The 11,334-nt window shown below is 28.0% G+C and overlaps 1 protein-coding gene across 1 annotated transcript in view; it reads left to right on the top strand.

The window, feature by feature from the left end:
* Positions 1-731: 731 nt before the first annotated feature.
* Positions 732-11,334, top strand: part of LOC124816499 (uncharacterized) — a 29,728-nt gene continuing 19,125 nt past the window's right edge. The window contains exon 1 of the mRNA XM_065808074.1: positions 732-760. The gene's annotated coding sequence lies outside the window, so the exon portion shown is untranslated. The remainder of the gene's footprint in view (positions 761-11,334) is intronic.

Genomic DNA, 11,334 nt, shown 5'->3' with positions numbered 1-11,334 from the left:
TTAACACTTGAACCTTAGTTTACAACCAATTCCTAAAATCTTTTTATGAGACATAGGATGCGAACTTTTCGAATAAAGAATTGAAAAACTATTTCATTTTTACTCATATCCCAGGTGGCACACTTACGTTAGGCTAACGTATGTAAATACATCGCAAACGTCGGCTGTTTTCTCCGATGTAAATACAACCTTGACTTAAAAATATCGCAAAAATTTGTTGTTTTTCCGATCTAAATCCAACGTTGATCCGATGTATATGGATCAACGTTGATAAAATGTGAATAACCCCACATTGATCCAATGTATATGGATTAACGTTGATCCAATGTTTATAACTCAACGTTAATCCAAATGGATTAACGCTGGATTATATACATTGAATCAACGTTGATCCATATGCATTGCATTAACGTTAGATTTTATACAGTGGATCAACGTTGTGCTTGCATCGAGAGAAGGCAGATTTAGAAATAGATATTAGTATAATTTATAAGAATTATATCTCATTCAAATATTTCAGTTGATTATGGAAATATGTTATGCTAATATATATATTTTTTCTTATATAACGAAATATCAAGCCACAACCAAAACAAATATGAATTGTGCGTTTTTAATCAGATACCTCCAAAAATTAATATTTATAAAAAGCAATGTTAAATCATCGAAATGGTTAAAATAGGTACGAGTATTTGTGTTAATAAGGTATGCACCACAGAAAAAAACACAAAAAACTAACAGTTCTATTTGTGTTAATAAGGTATGCACCTGATCTGTTTGGCTGAAGTTGTTTTAGAGATCGTGAAAATTTATTAAGACACTGCTAGTTTTGCTTATTGTTGTCGTAATATGGCGAGTTACGCGAGTGTTACATCTTCAAAATCTAATCGACTTGAATGCATTTTAGACTTACATGTTGATATGGATCCGACCGAAAGCTTCAATAAAAAATATCAAGAAAACAGAGCTCAAGAAATTTACGAGAAAGTATCATTAATTATCGGGAAAAATAAAATCAATAGTTTAACTTACAACAAAAAAGGAAATTGGGTGATGGAACTAAAAAGAAAAGAAGACGCTATACATGTTAGCGAATCAAACATTCAATTATCTGGAAGTAACCAAAACATCAATTTAAAAATACGAAGACCATGATATTCTTTCAGAATTGGATCCATTTATTAAGGAAGTATATTCAATAACACACACAACATATAAATTTGACCGTAATTTTAAAGACGGCCGACGACTATTTCGAGTTAATCCAAAAGTAAAATTAGAGGAGATCCCTCATACCATTGAAATTGGTGGTATCAAAATAGCTTTACACTATGCAGGTAAATCCTTTCTTTGTTCTACATGCCAGTATTCTCATCCGCCTCAACAACGGTGTATTGCTCGAAAACCGACGGAAAAACCAACTGCAGAAACTATTCCAAATAAACACCATAATAAAGACAAAAACGAATCGAATGATTTCGTATCTAGTTATCAACTAGCTGAAAATAATAATGAATTGACATCAAAATTATCCGAAAGCAAAGTAACCAAAATTGCTCCTACTGAACCAGCATTTGAAATTGTGAAAAGTAAAAGTCAAAAAAAAGAGGAAAGAAAGATAAAGAAGACCATAAACGAACAAAATGAGTTTAGCGATATAGAATCAGAAATGGAAGAAGGCGAAATACGGCAAAACGATAAAAACATTTATAAAAGAAATGCCCCACCACCGACTCCTCAAAAAATTGACCCGAAGAGATTACCAAGAAAAAAAGCGATATGAGATGTTTTTATACTATATTATTGTTATTGTTATTTTTTTCTCTAATTTATCTGATTTAATCTTTTTATTTTATTTTTTTACGAGAAAACTTTTTTGTAAATGTAAAACATCTGACATTCCATTCCTTTACGCATTTAATTACTCTTACTGTCATACCAATAATTATATCACCACAAACCACAAACATATCATAAAATGTAATAAAACAAAAATGGAAACCGTTAAAATATTCTCCGTAAATATTTGTGGACTTGCTGACATAAACAAGCAAAACATAATCATAGAAAAATTAAAAAAAATGAACTTTGATTTTTTCTTATTGCAAGAAACGCATCTTAATGCACAAAACGCAGAAAATTTTATAAAACTTTGGAATAATCCTGGCTACTATTCTAACGGTACGTCACACACAGGAGGTACTATAACATTAATTAATACAACAAAGCATAATCTAAAAATAATTGACCATTACGAAGACCACGAAAGTCACTTTAATTACATACTTGTAGGAAACGATTATCACAGTTTTTTAATAATAAATGTTTACGGAAAATCCGGTTCAAGTTATGCTGACCAAATCAAAAGGAAAAATTTATTTAAAGAAATAACAATGGTAGCAATGTTCAAAAGCTTTCGTGATGTCTTTGGTGTTATTTTTTTCAATTCCGTCTTTGTCTTTAAAAATATTTTCACAAAAATTCAGCAAAACGGAAGCTAAAGTAACTCGAATTCAAGAATACAGACTAAAAAAACAATTAAAAAACTCGTTAAAAAAAGCCCATAACAACCCACAAATGAAAAACTTGAGTGATGCATTAAAAACAAAATTTATAATGTATGAAAAAAATAGAGCCAAAGGTGCTGAAATCCGAGCAAAGGTTAAATGGCGAACAGAGGGTGAAAAATCGAGCAAATTCTTCTTCCACCTGGAAAAATCAAAAGTTCCTAAACAAGTCATAACATTAATAAAAGACAAAGACGGAATTGAAAAAAATAACACCAAAGACATCACTAAAGCTTTTGAACATTGCTACCAAAAACTATACAAAGACACTAAAAATGATATCACACTCCAAAAATTCATACTAGATAATTCGGATATTAAAAAAATATCTAAACAACAACAACGATCATTGGACGAACCAATAACATTATCTTAAGTCAAAAACGCATTAACGAATATGAAAAATAACAAATCACCCGGGAATGATGGTTTAACAGTCGAATTCTACAAATCAAACTTTGATAATATTAGTGAAATTTTAGTTAATATTCTAAATGATATCATAAAAAAACACGAGATGTCGGAAACACAAAAACAAGCCATCATAACATGTTTATTTAAAAAAGGCGAAAAAACTGACATTTCCAATTGAAGACCGATATCTCTATTAAACACAGATTACAAAATACTCATCAAAATCATAGCAAACCGACTAGCAAAAATACTCCCAACAATCATACACGAAAACCAAACAGCAAGTGTTCCCCACCGAACGATATATCAAAATCTTGCATATACAAGAGACATAATTTATATAGCTAACAAAATTAATTTAGATGCCTCCATTGTGTCAATAGACCAAATAAAAGCCTTTGACCGTGTGGACAGGAATTTTTTATATGATTGCTTATTTAAATTTGGTTTTAATGTTGTCTTTATCAATGTAATTAAAACATTATATTATGACATCAGTGCATATCTTAAAATAAACGGTTATTTATCAAACAAATAAAAATATATACAGAGGAGTTAGGCAAGGATGTCCCCTTTCCATGATACTATATATAATTCAGGCAGAGGTTTTTGCAGAATTTATGAGGAGAAATCCAGAAATTAAAGGAATCACAATCGACAATAAAGAAACTAAACTGCAACAGTATGCGGATGACACTGTCTTTTTCCTATCGACTGACAACTCAATAATAGCTTTAGGCAACGCTCTAAACATATACAAACGAGGTACAGGAACAAAGTTGAACATTTCCAAATGCCAAGGTCTGTGGCTTGGACGAAACAGATCTATAATAAAAGACAGTTTTCTAAATTTCGTATGGCATGATACTACTCTTAAGAGTCTAGGTGTTAATTTCTCTAATTCTAATCAATATATCAACCGACAATGGAACAAAAGCATAGAAAAATTGGACAAAAAGATAGAAAAGTGGGAAAGATTTAAATTATCGATTAAAGGAAAAGCTCTAATAATCAACCAAACACTACTAAGTGGCCTATGGCATCTTGCTTTCACCCTACCTATACCATGTGACAGAACCATAAAACTATTAGAACGAAAAATCGACAACTTCCTCTGGAATAATAGCTCCATAAAAACACCTAAACAAATTTCCAAACTCCCTATCAATAAAGGCGGTTTAAACATTATCGACGTGAAAAAAAAACTGCAATCGATTCAACTAAGTTGGATTTCCAAATATTTTGATGACAACAAACAGGGAGCGTGGAAAGATTCAGCCCTTCATATTTTTAATAATTACGGACATGCAAATCAAGGAAATCTTATATTTCTCACCACGCATTCTTCAAACTCATTAAAAACTCTACCCCCCTACTACCGTCAAACAATAAAAACGTGGAGTCATCTCTATAGAAAATTCAACAACCACAAAAATCTTACCATCGAGGAAGTACTAAACCAACCCATATTCTACAATCCATATATAAGACACGAGCGTAAAATCCTTAAACCATCACCAGAATCCACAAACAACCGCATAATCAAGATAGGCGACATTTCAAAAGTATTTGCTAACGGCTTTCTAGAGAGTCAACTCCTCGGTATAAAGCAACACCTTCTAACAAAAATAATAAATTCACTACCACCGAAATGGAAACACCTCATAAATTCTCAAAGCCAAAATTACGACCACAACAAAGCACTAACATCTATTTATCTAAAAAACTCACCCTCTCTCAAATTTATAAACCTCAAACCAAAAAATGGATACACTATCTCCAAAAATGATGCAGAAATAAACCTAACAGGAAAATTTTACAGATGGACTACTATAAATATAGCATGAGAAACATAACAACAAAAGACTGGTCCCAATTATTTAACTACATCCACAAAAGTAACATCAACAATAAAGCAGACGAAATTAAACACAAACTAATACACTTTGCAATTCCAACCAACTCGATTTTTAAATGTAACAGACGATCTCTGCCCTCAATGTATGAAAAAAACGGAAAACCTTCCCCATATGATGTTTAGATGTGAAAAAGCACAACCACTCATAAAATACACACTCGCTCTTATTCATAAAATCTATCCACATCATCCACCTCTTAAAAATACATTCAAAACTTTACTTTTTCCTTTAACACCTGTAAATAGTTTTTATATTGGAAATTTACTTCTTAACGAACTTTTATATAAATTATATTGTAATAGAATGAGGTCGTTCCATGAAAAGTCGATAACAAAGTTAAAATAGATATAAACAAAATTAAAATAGATATAAACAACAATCTTTTTCTAAACTAAAATGCCCAGATTATTTTTGGAACTTTTTCGATTATTTTCGAATCTTGCTTTTCATGTTTTTCTTGTTTTTTTTTTTTGTTTGTTTTGTTTTTTGATTTTATTTCATTTTCGTTTCTTTTTTTTTGTGTATGTGAGGTCTTCATTTTTTCTTATATTAAGTATTTAACTCTTGTGAGTTTTATATGTGACTTAGTAGTGGAACAGTGGACCGTCTTGTAATTAATGCCATTGTATTCATTATTAATATCTCTACAAGGCAGACGCCGGAGGAGAGAAATAAACAACAATATGAAATAGGTACGGTAAAGTATATATCCTCATTTTATATATAAATATATATGTAAATATTAGCTAATCACCGGTGTCAAAGAAAAGTAAGAGGAATTTATTTCCATTTATTTATTTATTTAACCAAAAATTGAAAATTACAAACTTTTATAATTTTACAAAATTAGGTTAGGTCACTCATATAGTTAAAAACTAGTCATTGGAGTGACACCTAAACAAAATAAACAATTAAACAAAAAAATTCAACAGTAATATTAATAAATGAAACCAAGTGTAAATTAAATTAATATTAAAAAAATAATGATTAAGCTATAATAAATTAAATAAAAAGACAAAAAAATATGAAAACACTCAATTAATAACAACAATAAAAATCATTAGCAACAACAGCACAAATAATAACAAACTTTACGCAAACGAAAAGGCAAGCACAAAAACTACAAAATGAAAATTACATGACGAAAAAGCAAATACAAAAACTTCTACAAAATAAAATAAATTATATTTGTTACTTTTGGTGGATATAGAAAAGCGTAAAAAATTTGTAGTATTTGTTTTAAGTTCTTTTTGTTATTTTTTCGAATATTTTTCGAACTTCTTTTCTTTTAAGTTGTTACTTCGCTTTTAATTTATTGTTTTAGTTTTATTTTATTAAATCTATTAGTTCGTTTTACTTTTTTATTCATTTTCTTGTTTTATGTTTTTTTCATTCTTTTAGTTCGTTTGTAACTTTTAATATTTTTGTTATTTTACTTTATTTTTAACTTTTAACTCTTTTTTATTTTTTAGAATAATTTCTTTTCTTTTTTCCTTTTCTCTTTTTTTCCTTTTCACCGTTAAATAAAGGCTTCAGCCATTTGCGATGTCATTGCAAAGTGAAATTTATTCTTGTGTCTGCATTTTGATATCAACTCATTTCGTTTATTTAACAAGTTATCACCTTTATATGTTAAAATAAGGAATTTTTCGTATAAACAAAGATTGCAAAATTTTGACGAAGTGTTATAAGGATTGCAACGTTTACAATTTTCCACTTAATTAAGGGTGTAAATACTTTTTCTTTTATGTCCCAAATTTCTTTAGACAATTCGGTATCATTTTTATATTTATTAATGTTAAAAGATTTTAGATGGTTAGCATACCGAAATTTAAATGGAGTTTCACATAAGCCAAAATATACTTTTTCTTTGCAGTCAGGTTTATTTGACGACACGGTCTCTTGATAAACCATGTTCTTCGACAAGCACTGATTGCTCATGGGACAGATGGATTTATTGACACAGTTGCATGTTTTTCCCTCATCTTTAACTTGGCTATACAATATCCTGTGATTGTGCGAATTAATGACGGACTTAATGTTTGGCATACATGAGTAGCTTATTTTAATGGTATTTCAATTAAATATCTTACGAAGTTTGTGACCAACCGGATATATATATATATATATATATATATATATATATATATATATATATATATATATATATATATATATATATATATATATATATATATATATATATATATATATATATATATATATATATATATATACAGACGTATAGTAGCACTTATGGGGACAGACTTTACAAAAAAACGAATTATTAATGAATAATAAATGTTCTTGAATTACTAATTTTCAACTTTGCCACAAATTCTATAATATAATATAAATTCTATAATAGCTTTTATTAATAACAAAATATTTCATTCAACATAATTTTTATCTTTATTTTTGCGTAAATAAATAAAGAGGTAAAAAATTTTATTTTTGCGTAAATAAATAAAGAAGTAAAAAGGCCACATAAATAGATTAGCATAGATTAAATAAATTGTCTCAAATAAATCTCTCTGCATTTAAATCCAGCCCTGTACAAGTGTGAATTTGTGCGTGACTTTCGCAAATATCAATGATATAATAAACTGATATATAAAAATTTAATTATGGATTTCCATAAACCCTAGACCACGTTTTTGCTTAGTTATACAGTACGCAGTAAAAGTCTACAGATTTTTTTCTTTAATACAATATGTGCTTCTCTACATATTTTGCTCCAGCTTTCTGCATTTTGTGTCGAAATACTGCACACAAGTTCAAGAAGACTGATATTTTAGTTATTATTCGTAATCTTATCAAAAGTTTTTGATAGAACAAAAAAAACCTATAATATCATTGCGAAAATATGTACTAACTTATAGAAACTAGAAAATTTTAAGATTTAAATTTTTAAATTGGTAGCATGTCAAGTCAGTTTTCCAGATAATTTGTAAATAAAAAACAAAGTAATGGGGGATTTTTATCCGAAAGGCGCTGTTGTCTCGTTTTGGCTCTCAACAGCATTGATAAAAGCTAAAAATAAAAGACATCCTTTATTTAGTACAATTGTTGCCTCATTTTGGTTCTCAACAGCCTTAACAACAACTTAAAAAAGACATAAATTCAGATAACAAATATGAATCAGAAAAGTTAATCTGTTATCGAAAATCTAAAATTTTAGAGCAAGTTTAAAACTAACACAAGCAGCAATAACAAGCTTTGCAATCTTAGCATCAACAGCAAACTAAGATTGCAAAAATAAAATATTAAACTGATTTAGAAAGGAAAACCCTAAGTTGATTTTACCAATAAGCAAGAAGTGTGCATTTAATTTGGATTGATTTTTTTCAATTTAGTTAATTGATTAAGTTCAATTAAATGATTAAGTTATGTTATTTTTAAAAAGTTTCTTAAATAAAAATTTGTGTGCTTATATATATATATATATATATATATATATATATATATATATATATATATATATATATATATATATATAGTATATGTTACTATAACCCGCAGTACTTAGAATTAGCTAAATGCTTATGTTTATAATTTAGTATTGCAACTCTGAGTTTCATGTGTTACAACAATCATCAAACAAGTAGTAAAAATTTAATTTTGCACAACTTTGTGGGTGTGTGTGTATGTGTGAGTGTGTATATATATGTATATATATATATATATATATATATATATATATATATATATATATATATATATATATATATATATATATATATATATATATATATATATATATATATATATATATATATATATATATATATATATATATATATATATATGTATATATATATATATATACTCATATATATATAAATATATATATATATATATATATACATATATATATATATATATATATATATATATATATATATATATATACATATATATATACATATATATATATATATATATATATATATACAGTGCCGCCAAGAAGGGAGGGGGAGGAAGGAACAGTTTGTCCAGGGCGGCAGATATTCAAGGGGCACCAAATGAAAAAAAGATACCTTAAAAAAAAAGGTCCCTCACTTATATATATAGGAAAGTTTTGATAAATAAGGGCGCAAATTAGGGTTGCTATCTCAGGCGGCGTGACCGCTCTTGGCGGCCTTGTATATATATACTCATATATATACTCTTGCATGGTCGTCTTAAACTTTTATCAAAAAATATAAATTTTTTTTTTAGTTAATTTAGAAGAGCAAAAAAAGTTTAGAAACATTTAATCAATTGATTTCCTACCCAAACCAAAACTCTCAGTCAACGTAGCAACATTCATCGCATGTTCTACCTATTTTTCAATCAGTGCAACACCTGTACGCTTTCTCTATGCTATCTTTCTAACTCAACTTCTTCTGAAATTGACTCTATTATTCTTTGTTCTTCTCAAACTCACTTACTCAGCAATGCAAAAAATGACAATTTTACTGAAATGTAATTGCATTTTGTTTTCATTTGCAACTTTTGCATCTCATTTGATTGTACTAGTATCAGTTACAACAACAAAATTGCATTATGCATAGGGATAGCACTTAGAAATAGGGAATTTAAGAGAAAAAATAAAAATTGCATATGATCCCAATCCCAAATTCCCATGTAGGGATTGAGAGAAAAAGTAAAAATATATAACTGCGTATGAGCTAAGAAAAAAAGTAAATAATTTTATTGTTACACAAGTTCTTCCATTTTGCCCCAAGCACGGGGCAAAATGGGGTATTTGTGTATTTTTTTTAAAGTTCAATAAACTAAAAAGTTTACACTTTATGGTGTTCTTGCTTTATTACAATGTTGTCAATGTTGTATTCTTTTGTTTTCAAAAATCGATTTGGATAATTTTGTTACTCTAGAAAGGCTTTTTTCTTAAGAACCATGTTTAACCCCAGTTTCTTTTAATTTATAAACACAAGAAAATATTATTTTGAAAATTATTGTTGAATCAACAGTTTTTAGTTTCAATCAGGGAAATGACTCAAAAACAATAAGTTTCTTTTTAGGTCTTCATAGAAGAAGAAAAAATTTCATTTTTTAAAGTAATTTTGGAACACATATTTTTAAAATTCAAGGGTCCGTAGGTCTCCTGTTCTCCCTCAACATAATAATACTTTGACTTTTTTTTTGTAAAGGTATTTTTTAAAATATAAAGGTTCATATTATTGATTCCGTAGAGAAAAAAATGCAAAGATTTGTTATGCTCTCTTTTTTGTTAAAACAGGGAAAACTTAAAATTGTTTTTTTTTTATTCGGACGTAATAGTCAGATTTAGTTTTTCACATTTTTGACATTAGGGATATAGTACATTCGTGCCATAAGAATGATGTTCTCGGTACAGAATCTTAAAGTTTTGACCGATTTTTAGTTATTGTGCATAATAATAATAATAATACATTAATCAGTTAATCAATAAAAGTTCGCATGACTTTTATCGATTTTTATCAACTTTTATCGATTAACTGATATTTGTAGCTACTGATTTACTTAGTATGAGTAACTAATGACTGCGTAAAAACAAAGATAATAAAATTATTAAGCATAACACTAACGGAAAACAGACTTGATAAAACGTGGCATAGAGTTTGACTTAAAGAAGTGCGTATTTTCTTAAAAGCCGGAAATAGGCATTCCTAATAAAAGCATAAAGTATACATTATGCTTTTATTAGGAATGCCTATTTCCGGCTTTTAAGAAAAAAAAAAGTTGAAGCAACAACCAGAAAATAAGCATATGTAAAAAAATATCATTACTAATTATTTAGAAAAACCTTTTTTTTTAGAATTTCAACGGTAAGAAATTCAGATTTCCGGATAATCGATTTCCAAATAACAAATTTCTGACGCACAATGGGCGCTAGAAGTTTGCTGCATTGATGTGCGGCACATGAAAATATAGCTTTCACGGAAACTGAAAGTTTAACACACAAAGATCTTATTCATCTTATTAACTTTTAATTAGAAAACTAAGTTATTTATGTACGTCAAAAAAAAATTAATTATTTAACTACGTCAAATAAAATGTTAGTTGTACTTACGGGCCGCACCCATTTAAACATTTGGAAAACATTTGGCGTACTTATATCTAAAGCGCTTTTTACATAAAACCGACCGTGATTGAGAACTAGTAAATCAAAAAAAAATTATTTTTTCAAATCCATGCTTTATGCAAGCAGAATTCTATTGGGCCTAGAAATGCTTTTTTTGTTATCTTTTGTAGAAGGAAAAATTACTGTTACGTTTATAAATTTTTTTTTTATTAATTCAGTGTTCTTATGGGAAAATACAAATTAAATTTTTGTTAACTTTGATTTCAAATTTTGTGGCACACAAACATATATATATAGAAAGTAACCTTATATAAAGCATGGAAAAAGAAGTGTGTTTAGATGAAATATAATATTATATATTATA

This window comes from Hydra vulgaris, chromosome 10 (assembly GCF_038396675.1).
Source record: "Hydra vulgaris chromosome 10, alternate assembly HydraT2T_AEP".
Taxonomy (NCBI): Eukaryota; Metazoa; Cnidaria; class Hydrozoa; order Anthoathecata; family Hydridae; genus Hydra; species Hydra vulgaris.
The sequence above is the reverse complement of the archived record's forward strand: the minus strand, read 5'-3'. Positions and strand labels throughout refer to the sequence as shown.